General features: G+C 36.3%; 1 protein-coding gene across 5 annotated transcripts in view; it reads right to left on the reverse strand.

Moving 5' to 3' along the window:
- Nucleotides 1-9871, reverse strand: part of GUCY1A3 (guanylate cyclase 1, soluble, alpha 3) — a 49356-nt gene that overhangs the window by 37399 nt on the left and 2086 nt on the right. The window contains exon 1 of one of the 5 annotated variants that reach the window (XM_014535211.1): nucleotides 4410-4587. The exons of the other annotated variants lie outside the window; for them this stretch is intronic. The gene's annotated coding sequence lies outside the window, so the exon portion shown is untranslated. Of the gene's footprint in view, nucleotides 1-4409; nucleotides 4588-9871 lie in introns of those variants that run through there. 5 annotated transcript variants of the gene reach the window in all.

The raw sequence follows: 9871 nt of genomic DNA on the forward strand, positions 1-9871 counted from the left end.
ACAATTGTTTATTCAATTATTCAACAAAAGTATCAAGGCAATTCAATGGAAAGAGAAAGCTTTTTCATTAAATAATGTTGAAAAACCTGAGTATCCATATGGGGAAAAAATGAACTTTGATCCATATTTCAGATCATACACAAAAATTAATTCCAAATGGATCACAGACCTAAATGCAGAACTTAAAATTATAAAACTTTGAGTTTTGAAAACTTTTCAAAAGATACCATTGAGTAAACAAAGAGACAAATCACACAGTAGGAGAAAACATTTGCCACACATGTATCAACAAAATAATTAAATCTAGATTATAAAAAGTTTTACAGCTAAATAAGAAAACAAGCAATTAATTAAAAATTGGGCAAAAGATTCCTCAGTCTATTCCATGCTTCCATGTCTCTGGATCTATTTTGTTTTTCAGTTTATTTTGTCCATTAGATTCCACATATAAGTGAGATCATGACTGAGGAATCTCAGAGGGAAGGGGGGAGGGGAGATAGGAAGAAATTTACCAAAGAACTTGTATGCATAAATGCATAATCCATGGACACGGACAATAGTGGGGAGGGGTGAGGCAGGAGTGGGGTGGAGGGAGTCAATGGTGGGGGGGACATCTGTAATACTTTCAACACTAAAGATACATTTTTAAAAAATGGGCAAAAGATCTGAAAAGATACTTTACTAAAGAAGATATATGAATAGCCAATAAATAACTCTTTAACTGTTCAATATTACTAGTCATGAGGCAAAAATCCACTAGAATACTTAACATTTAAAAGTTTGACAATGCCAAGAGTTAGCCATGATGTGGAATAACTGAAATTCTCAGACACTGCTGGAGGGACTGCAAAAAAATACAATCACTTTGGAAAACAGTTTGGTGGTTTCTTAAAATAATAAACATATCCTATCATATCACTTAGCTATTCCATTTCTAGGGATTTACCCAAGAGAAAGGTAAACACTATATTCCAACAAAGACTTGTATATAAATGTTCATGGCAACTTTATTTGTAATAGCTAAAAACCAGAAACTGTTGAAATGTCTTTCATCATGTAAATGAATAAACATGATGTTGTATAGCCATACATGTAAAAAACTATTACTCAGCAGATACATGCAACAGAGTAGATAATTGTGATGAGTGAGAGTTCACACAAACAAGGTTGTATATGGTAATATTACTTTTATATAAAATCTGGTTACTGCAGCCCTAACCAGTTTAGCCCAGTGGATAGAGCATTGGCCTGCGAACTGAAGGGTCCCAGGTTCGATTCAGGTCAAGGGCACAGACCTCAGTTGCAAGCTCCTGGTCCTGGTCGGGGGCATGAGGGAGGCAATACAGCGATGTGTCTCTCTCACATTGGTGTTTCTCTCTGTCTCTCCCTCTCCCTTGCACTCTCTCTAAAAACCAATGGAAAAATAACCTCGGGTGAGGATTTAAAAAATCAAAATAAAAAAATAAAATCTGTTTACTGCAAACAAATTTGTAAGTCCAGAAAGAAGACCAATGATTGTCTAGGACAGCGGTTCTCAACCTGTGGGTCGCGACCCCTTTGGGGGTCGAACGACCCTTTCACAGGGGTCGCCTAAGACCATCGGAAAACACATATATAATTACATATTGTTTTGTGATTAATCACTATGCTTTAATTATGTTCAATTTGTAACAATGAAAATACATCCTGCATATCAGATATTTACATTACGATTCATAACAGTAGCAAAATTACAGTTATGAAGTAGCAACGAAAATAATTTTATGGTTGGGGGACACCACAACATGAGGAACTGTATTAAAGGGTCGCGGCATTAGGAAGGTTGAGAACCACTTGTCTAGGGACAGAGGAGGAGGGGGAACTGATTGGAAAGAAACACAAGAAAGCTTTTAGGGGTGATGGAAATGTTATTTATCATGATTGTGGTGGTGGTTTCACAGAGATATACATCTGTCAGATCTTATTCAATTGCATATTTCACATATGCGAGGTTTATTGTACATAAGTTATACATTAGCCAAGTCATTAAAAAAAAACTCAGTCAAGGACTCAAAGAAACCTAAATGATCTAGATTCCAAAATAAATAAATAACAGGCCCTAGGAGAGCTGAGAGTCATGGTTACTTTCAGCCCAGATCAAGTGGTAGAAAGTGACAGAATCTCCCATAGACAGAGGTCAAGAGAAACTGGTTAATGTTTATCAAACTTTGAAGTGATATATGACAGATTAGAATCCCGAGGCGCTCCATAACTTAGCATGACTCATTCTTCCATACTTGCAGCCTAATATACACGTGTGATAAGACACATACACCCATGTGACACCTATATGACACATGAAGAGGGAAAAAAAAGTGACCCATGGTCAAGAGAAAACAATGAATAGAAACCAACCAAAAATGGCCCAGATGTTGTTATCAGATAGGAACTTAAAAATAACCATGATAAATATGTTCTACAACCCAGTGGCAGAGTTGGGTAGCATACACAAACAGGAAGTTTCCACTGAGAAATAGAAATAGATAAAAAGAAAGGAAACCTCGTAGACACAGACAACTGCTGGGCAATTACCAGAGGGAAAGAGGGTTGGTGGGGGAGGTAGAAGAGAGTCTAGGGGACATCAATGGTGATGGAAGGAGACCTGACTCCTGGTGGTGAACACACATATACAATACAGATGATGTACTATAGACTTGTACGCTTGAAATCTATATAAATTTATTAACCAATGTCACCCCAATAAAAAAGTAAAAAGAAAAATACTATATTAGAAAAAAGTATATAAGAAGCCTAACATCAGAAACCAAAAAAGATCAAGGTAAAAATTACAGTGGAGACAATGTGGCTATAACATTATATTCCAGTGAGAGACTGACCCAGACATTGGGTGGCAGAGCTAGGCCATCAGATTACCTGTATGAATAGTGCATGATTCCTGCACCACTTAAAATGGCCTTTAGCACATGGTACGAAGCAAAACCTCTTGATGGTTAACACTGACCAATGATTATTTGTCAAGGAAATCAGCGCCAGGCACCGTTCTACTGTGTGTAAAACGGACGGTGACAACATGCAGCTACCAGTTTCCACTAGGCATGAAAACAGACCTGATCGTAGCATAAAAATAACTAAACCGATGTTACTCTGGTTTGATTTAAATAGATAATGAAGGCCACAACATGCTGGTGAGAAAAATAGTTCTAAACACCCCCATCCCCTTGGAACATTTCTTCATTAGCCATGAAGAAAATAGGGAACAAAAGTGAGAAGAAACAGTTCTTTTTAGGACCGTCTCTGCTTTCTTTTGACCTTCCTCTTCCTGTTGAGCACCATAGAGTTGTGCAATGCCCCCAACCTGTAGCCACCTTTCTTGTCTATGCCTCACATATTGGGTCTTTTGGTTTCCTTTTTCTGTTAACTTTAAAAATCTATGTCCAAGAAACCATGCTTTTAATGGACGGCAGAAGGCAACATGATAAGTGACTTCTGCTATTGGGCAAACAAGGTTGTGGTGCTCTTCTGGGTAAAAGAGTTATCCCCTGGTCTCTAAGAGATACAATTCAAAATACTGCAGCAATCCAAAGGTAAAATGGTTGAAAATTGTGAATAATAAGCAGCTAACAATTTCAGTGCCTACATAAAAAAACAGATTAGTAAAATAACAAAGTTTCTCTAATAAAAACACGCAGTATTTAAGTTATAGGGTTTCTCAACTTCATGAATAGAAACACCTGATATAAGGTACGGAGCCAAATTTCCTCGTTAAGTCTAGAAATGCATGTCTGACTTGGATAGTTTGAAACTGATTTATGAAGATCTAATTAACAAAATGGTTCCACATGACCTAATATAGCAGAGTCGGCCTGCCATGCTGGTCTTGTTTGTAATCTAACCCCTCTTTACCTTCAATCTTTTTATAAATATTCTCCAGCATAACCTCATTGCTCCAAGCAGGCCTATATCATCTCACACATTTTTACTGAGTGCTTATGATCCATGGAGCACTTCTATTAGGTGTCTGTGAATAAAATGAGAACTGAACAGAAATAATACCTGCTCCCGCAGAGTATCAGGCTAACAAGGAAAATAGACAATTCAGCAAGCAATTGTAGTAGAGCTTAATAATGTGAAGGGGAAATACAGGGCGTTGGCGGAAAACATAGAAGGCACTCAATTCAGACCTGGAAGATCAGGAAAAGTTTCTGAGAAGTAGAGATTTAAAGGATGAGTGGGCCTCTCAAAGATCTAGCAAGGGAAAAGGAAATCTAGAAAGGGGGAAGGGAAGTAGTATTTTCCACAAAGGAATACCTCAAAGCTGTGGCTTAAAAAGATTTGGTGTTACCGCTTCCCCTTCCATGCCTTGGTCACACACACACACACACACACACACACACACGCACACCACTCACCTGCTTTCTGGGATGCTCCTTTCCTCTGTCTAGAAAACACTCTTCCACTATCCTCTGTATTTAAACCCTACAAGTCCTGAAAAGTCCAACACCTTGGTCCTGTTCTAAAATCTCAACAAGTGCTCCATTATAAGAAAGCCTTCTTCAATATCTCCATCTTGCTGAATTCTCTCCCTTCTTTTAAGTTGTTTAGCAGTTATTAAAATTGCACCACAAATATTAAGCTGGTTGTTAAGTGCTGACATGTATAATGCTGAGACTATTTGTGGGTTCTCTTATCTCCACATGCAGACTTTAAATTCCCTCAAGTCAGGGACTGTGCCATAAACTTCACTTGTATCTCTGACAGTGACAAGCATAATACATTATAAACTTCATTGTGAGAAGTACAAAAGGTGACAGACCTCTGAGAAGAGTGTCATAAAACATAAAACAAGCTAAGCTTTCAAAAATTACAAATTCAAAAGAATATTCTTTTCATTCTTGTTAATATTGCTAGATAAAGTGGTGATAATGGCATTTGTATTAGATATAGAAAGAGTTCGCTGATGGGGGATGAAGAAATTCAAATACTAATACTCTATTCTTATTCTGTTTCATCAAAAAATAATATTTATGCTGGCAAAAGTGAGACAAAAGTAAAAATTATACATTTTAAAGCCCAAGATATAGCAGGACATTTAATATTCTAAATGAGTTTGATTTCACTAATTTGGAGAAATTATACTGCAAAGTACTGAAAGCGTTTGTAGGTATGGTAAATTATCTTTATAGATACTACAGTGAATAGAATGGTTGACAGAGAACAAAGAGCCACTGTCTCAATTTTCAAAATAGAGAAGGTAGATTCCAGCAACTCCAGCCCAGAGAGCTTGACATTAATTCCAGACATGATTCCCAAGAGATTCTTAAAACTATGGATGTGAGCACTCAAAATGTGAAGTGTCGTTACCTACAAGCTCGTGTTATTTCCTCTTGGTTTTAATAAGGTTACTTGATATCTATTCTGCAGAAAGTGGAAACGCATTTCAGCAAGGAATTCGACCAAGTGTGCGAGAGTATACTCCTGGGCCACACAAAGGAATGTAAACTCTGAGGAAAGAGAGTTACTTGACTATATAACTGGTTGAACAGCCTTATAAAAGGGACTAACTCATGGACTCTTGAAAAGCAAGAGAAAGGAGGCCAGGATCATGCCAAAAGTCCTTTCACTTCAGCATTCTACACATTTACTCAGAAGAAGCTATTAATTACCTCCTGACCAAATCTGTTAAGGCCTCTACATTGTGAAGAATTGCTAATCTATATCATAGAATCAGAATCCAAAAATAGCTTGACCTTCTGAAACAATGGGCTAACTAAAGGTAAAGGTTAAATTTAATTGCAGTATTTTTAAAAGTCCTAAATCCAGTGGCCAAGTGTACAATTGTGGAGACGTATATTTACACAAGAAGAAGCAAAAAAGATGCATAATTAAATAGTGTGGTATGAATGCAAAGAAAGAATGAGACTCTCAAACCTTGCCAATTCAGGATGAGTTGAAGGAACTGAATATTACCATAGGGACTAGAAGAGGTGTCATATATAAAAGCATTTTGTATAGGTATTCTAAGAGGTAAAAATTGGGATATAAATTGATAGAAACAAATAGTATAGTTCAATATAAGAAAATAGTCCTTAGGCTACAAACAGAACAAATAGAGACATGCCTCTTAGACTGAAGATCAATCATGATAAATAGTTTGCCTAAATTAATCTTCATATTCTCTATGAATTCAGAAATAACTGCTAAGGGAGAAAAGAATAAGGATAATTTGAGTGAACTGGAAAACCTGGAAAAATCTGGAACATGTACTGTAGAGATTTTGATATGGAATTATCTAAGAAAGAAACAAATTCCTAGCACTGTTAACCATCCCTTCAACTGAATCAGGTTAGAGGGAATCAGGTTCTAGGGGCAGGAGATTTGAGGGTTGGAGCAGAGTTGACATTGCTAAGACTACTGTGATAAGTAAAATGAGAAATATGAAAAAATTAAGGGTAGCCAAAGAAAAATAATGGAAGAGGATGGTGTCAGGTAACGGGGAATGAGTGGAATTATTGGAAGGATAGGAGATTGTGGTCGGAAAGAGAATATGAGATTCTCAGCTTTTTCAGCTGGGGTAATTCTGAGTGACATGAAGGCCTAGGTGGGTGAATACCAGTGGATTCCTGAAGGGCAGGGCAGCAGGTTAAGATCCTGTGAAAGCCAAACATGTAGATGTTCAATGAAGTCTGAAAAATTCCAGCTGACTAAAGTGAAGAAAGAAAAACCTCCATTGTTTTAGATTCCTAAGGAAAGTGGAATCTCAGGTCATTAAGCATTGGTAATGGGGACAGGATAGATAACATTAATGAAGGTTGTAAACTTAGAAAGACAATGGGTAATTGGGAATGGTGAGAGAAATACCGTTTACAAGCAGTTCTGAATAGGCTGCAAGGCATCTCTGAGAGAAAACCATAATATTCCATGGAGGGTCATTGCAAAATGAATATCATTCTTTAAATTGCATTCTTAAACAGAACAACCTATAGGATCAAGGCATAAAAAACTTAACTCAATAATTACAAGGATCACACAATTTCACTTACTAGACACTTTACTCTGTGCCAGGCACTGAGTCCAATGATGAATATCCTGAGGGAGGCTGGAGTTCAGTAAGATACAGACACCTAAACAAGTATTTTTAATGCAATGTAGCATGGCGAAAGGGAATATGTAGGTTAGGTCAGATCTGGAAATAATTTCAGGATTAAGACTTTTCCTTGATCTACCCAACTTCTTTCCCCCAGGGTGTTCTAAACTTCCCAAGCCATTGTCTTCTGTTGGCCTCTCGCTAATTCCTACTATGGTGAGAAGAAAGAGGTGGTATGTGAGCTAATTAATTTGAGTTGCCTTTGATTTTCTGAAAGGGAGGGTTCATCTTAATAAAAAATTATTAATGACCAGAAAGCATTCCAGGTTGGTGAAGTTAGTAATTATGAGCAGTGAGAATCACATTTTTATGGGAAGGGCTGGGGGGGCGGGGCATGCCCTAGAGACCCTCGAGTTTTATAATGTTCTAAAGCTCTTCACTCCTTGCAAATAATGCTATCCATAAGAAGATAAAACCTATTGGCCTGAAACCAGGAGAGAGAGAGAAAAATATGGCATAGGTCAGATACTTCCAAACTATTGAGAGAAATAGAAGCAAATATGATTCAGGATAGCCAAAAAATTACTCCAAGCCAAACTAAGTCAACTACTCTATGGGCAACTAAATTTGTTCATCTAAAGACCTAAAAAATGCTAAAACCTCTTCTTCCATCAGGTCAAAATGAAGATATCCAAAACAAAACTATTGGACAGGCACCTAATCAATACTTACTGAATGAATCTAGATAGTCTAGAGCAGGGGTGGGCAAACTTTTTGACTCGAGGGCCACAATGGGTTCTTAAACTGGACCAGAGGGCCGGAACAAAAGCATGGATGGAGTGTTTGTGTGAACTAATATAAATTCAAAGTAAACATCATTACATAAAAGGGTACAGTCTTTTTTTTTTTAGTTTTATTCATTTCAAACGGGCCGGATCCGGCCCGCGGGCCGTAGTTTGCCCACGGCTGGTCTAGAGACTAATAAGTATTGACATTATTGATAATTTAGAATTAAAAATATCAGTTTCTACAACTATGCAGAAAAGTAATAAATAGTAATGTTTAAACAAGTTGCTTGGGTAAATATTTATAATTTAAGTGACAGAAAATCAGTGCTATAAAAGTTATATATCCTACCAGATAAAAGAAAAGCGTAGAAACTTTCTGGAAAATCTGACATACAGAAAATATTCTGAATAAATAATTTCCTCCAATATTTTGTCCCATCAATAACATACTTTTTGGCTTGGAATTTTCAAATATTGCTTTAAATCTCCATTTCGCTTTACCTAGAGAAATAAATTCTTAAGGCTAATTTGATTTTTATCTATTTCTGAAAAAGTTTAAATAGAAACTTGGTGGGTATAGCTGTTGTTTTAAAATAACATGTAAAAATGTCAGTATTCTCCTTCCTATACTCACATTAATTGTTGGGGAATGCAGCCTACAAATGTAAATATAGAATTTAATTTCTCTTGTATGGTTTCAGACTAAATCAAAAAAGCAATGCTAAATAAAGATTTTTTTTGCTTGAAAGTGTCTATGACAAAACTGTTGACCTTTAGTCATATAATATTTTATTGGCATAGTCATAATATAATTTTAGTTATTGCTTCTTTAGTTTTTAGTGGAAGGTAATATTAACTAAAACAGGTTTCAAAATAAGACCTTAAAGTAAGATCATTTAATAAACCATAGCTATAAGAAATATGAGTACTAAGCATTTGAAGTTTCCCGCATTTCTTTTTCCTTTGGCGTTGCCAGGTATAAGTGGAATGTCTTTACATTTCCTTCCGCATTCTGTAAATGACATTTGTTTAGACCAGTTATTTTCTCCCTGGACATCTAGACACAGGGCCTTTAAGGGCTCTTTACATTTATACACTATGAACCACCACAGCAAGCATAAGTACTTTACATTTTTGTTGGCTTTCAAAGAGAGAAATATAATTTTATTTCTTTGTCATACACCAGACTAAAAAGAGATCTTAGTCCAAGAAGAAACAGAAGATACCCATTTATTCATCATAAGTTTCTACTAAATAAATTGCACCAACCTAAGTTTCCTATCTGACATATTTAAAATCATACAAGTGGGTCTGTTTTCAATGACATGTCTCATTATTGTAACACTACTTATTCTAGGATTTTTCCTGCTCTTCTGCCAGAAGGCTTTATGTAGGAAGCTTATTGTTTTGACAAGAAAAAGTGTACTTTATATATTTAACTTTGTGGTTCTTATTTTTCTATGGAGTCACAGATCTCTTCGGCTATCTGAGGGCTCCAGACTATTTCCCTAAAAATGCAGCAATTCAGATGTGTGAGTACAATTTCAGGGACGTGCGTCAGGACTCCTTGAAGCACATCCACAGAACTAGCTGTTTGGGAACTGAACACAGACCACACAGGCAACCTCCACTGAGAAGTAGTCAAGTTTATATAGCTTTTTGACAAATAAGGTTTGCTCTGAAATTTTAGACATTCGTATTGTTTTTACGTTGTTAATGGTTTTGACCACTCTTCGTAATATATAGTACCTGCAATACCACGGCTGAAGGAAAAAATATAACCATATTAGGAAAAGCAACAGACTAATTTTATCTTATGAACGAAGATATTAAATCTATATCTATCATTAAGTGCTTCAAAATTTTATATATGCAACCAGAGGGTTAACGATTTTCCTACCAAGACTAGTCCTAATAAGTAGGTAGACATTTAATGAAATCACCATCAGAGAACTAACCCTGAAAAATCACTACAGATATGTTATAAATGAAGCTCTAA

Source organism: Myotis brandtii, unplaced genomic scaffold (assembly GCF_000412655.1).
Source record: "Myotis brandtii unplaced genomic scaffold, ASM41265v1 scaffold14, whole genome shotgun sequence".
NCBI lineage: Eukaryota > Metazoa > Chordata > Mammalia > Chiroptera > Vespertilionidae > Myotis > Myotis brandtii.